Raw genomic sequence first — 1,832 nt, 5'->3', positions numbered from 1 at the left:
CCTGATCGCTCTTTAATCGGTTGCACCTCATTCCCATCCTCCCTACGTCTTCATCTTCAAGACGAGCTTCTTCCTGTTTTTAGGTTGACGAGTGAAGGCTCCCAGAGATCTTCCTTTCAATGAGGCATTCTCAACTCCTTTATTTCATTTCTCATACCGGCACTTTTAGAAAGTCCTAAAAAAGCGTGGAATGAATATGGTAGAGTGCAAGCGGCAGACACATAGGCAGGTGCCTGCAGATTGGATTTCATTGGCAGGGGCAACTTACCTTATTAGATAGGGGGGGGAAAGCGAGAGCTTCAAGAACAAGGGCGATTGGAAGGAGCGACATATCGATATACATATATAACCAACCTCACAGATCCAACTAAATCTTTTACACCGATGTATCGTACTCTCGCGACCGGGTCATCATAAGAAAAGACTGCTAAATCTTTCCGAAGTGAGAGAAGGAGGGAAGACGCGCTACAACTAACATAACAGCCAGCTGAAAAACGTTAGCTAGCTAGGCTAGCGCGCAATGGCTTTCTCTGATAGGGGCTCGCTTCTTCAAGCTCCGCCCAACCTATACAAGGTGCTGCTCGCTTTCTCTCAGCCACTAGTGGCTTATGTAGTGGTCGGCATTCCTACGTGCTCCTCCTTGCCCCCCTACTTAAGAATCCAAAGGTTACCTTTGGATGTTGTCGTGACGCTTTGGTTACAAAGGTTACCGGGGTCTAGGTTTATGGATGGATTCAGTCAGCGAAAGTCCCTCCAACTCAATCAATATCAACAACATGTCGTGACCGGTTAGGCTTGGTTTCTTTTTTCATAAAATAAAGTAGGTTTCGGGGCTTCATTGATTAGTACACCTCAGGTGCTGGTAAGGTCGGGACCGTGGTCGCCCGTCTCCGGTTTGCCGGCCGATAAGATCTCTGAGATTGACCAGCCAGCTGGGTTGGTTTGGCTATTCTTTTCTATTGAAAAGGAGTCAGCTGTCTGCGCGAGTCACCTTCTTCTAGGCTCCGCTGGACGACACGGCATTTTCGTTCAAATATAGGCCGGCCGTACTTGTGATGGTTCCCAAGGATCCAATATGACCACTTAGGTCTACGTTGCCACGATATTTTTCTATGGAAGCGGGCGGGTTAGAAGTTCGGCCCGGTTTTTTTGGTGTCGTAGGGGAGGGGTTGACCTTTCTAACGCATATTCAGTCGTACCGGCATGGCCCCACTGATTTGTTTTCGATCGGAACATCAAGCAGCGCAACCCGGTTCTACTTGACTAAGCCCGTGCTCCTCCAAGGAGAGAGTTTGCTTTACCCAACTCCCTTTTTGATAACAAGGCAGAAATCCCCGACCCGACACTCGTTAGTTTCAAATGAAGAATGAATGGTGCCCTAGCAAGCACCTACTCCTATCAAAAAGCTTGACTTTACTAAACAAGCAACGGTAAAGGGCTTTGCCTCCAACAAGCAAGGGCTGAGCTACCGCGAAAGCCGTTGCGCTAACGCGCATCCGTTTCCTTGGTGCAGCAAGAAAACTCCTGCGCCTTTATAATGCTTTCGCGGTAGAGCAAGGAATCCGCTTCGCGGCTTTTTACTTCTTACTCACGCACAACGGCTTCTTATTAACATATAGCTAAGTAGCGTTAGAAGCCGTTGCTTGTTCTTTATAATAGAAGCTTTCGCGCAGCTCAATCCCTTGCTTCTTGCCTTATATTACTTAGTCAAGCAAGCTTTCGCGCTAGGCGCTCACCTTTTTTGGCTTCCCTAAAATAGAATATTTGGAAGTTGGTAAAGACCCGCCCCTTGTTTCAGTCAGAATGAGTCCCCGGGATCCCGGGACATTGGC

General features: G+C 48.0%; 1 long non-coding RNA gene across 1 annotated transcript; it reads right to left on the bottom strand.

Moving 5' to 3' along the window:
• Positions 1-370: 370 nt before the first annotated feature.
• On the bottom strand, positions 371-1,548 carry LOC115998718. Its single transcript, XR_004093954.1, has 2 exons — positions 711-1,548; positions 371-671 (listed from the first exon to the last, which is right to left on the bottom strand). It is a non-coding gene; the product is annotated as an uncharacterized LOC115998718 (long non-coding RNA).
• Positions 1,549-1,832: the final 284 nt, after the last annotated feature.

The sequence above is a fragment of the Ipomoea triloba genome, chromosome 12 (assembly GCF_003576645.1).
Source record: "Ipomoea triloba cultivar NCNSP0323 chromosome 12, ASM357664v1".
Lineage (NCBI taxonomy): Eukaryota > Viridiplantae > Streptophyta > Magnoliopsida > Solanales > Convolvulaceae > Ipomoea > Ipomoea triloba.
This window is presented reverse-complemented; position numbering and strand designations above follow the sequence as displayed.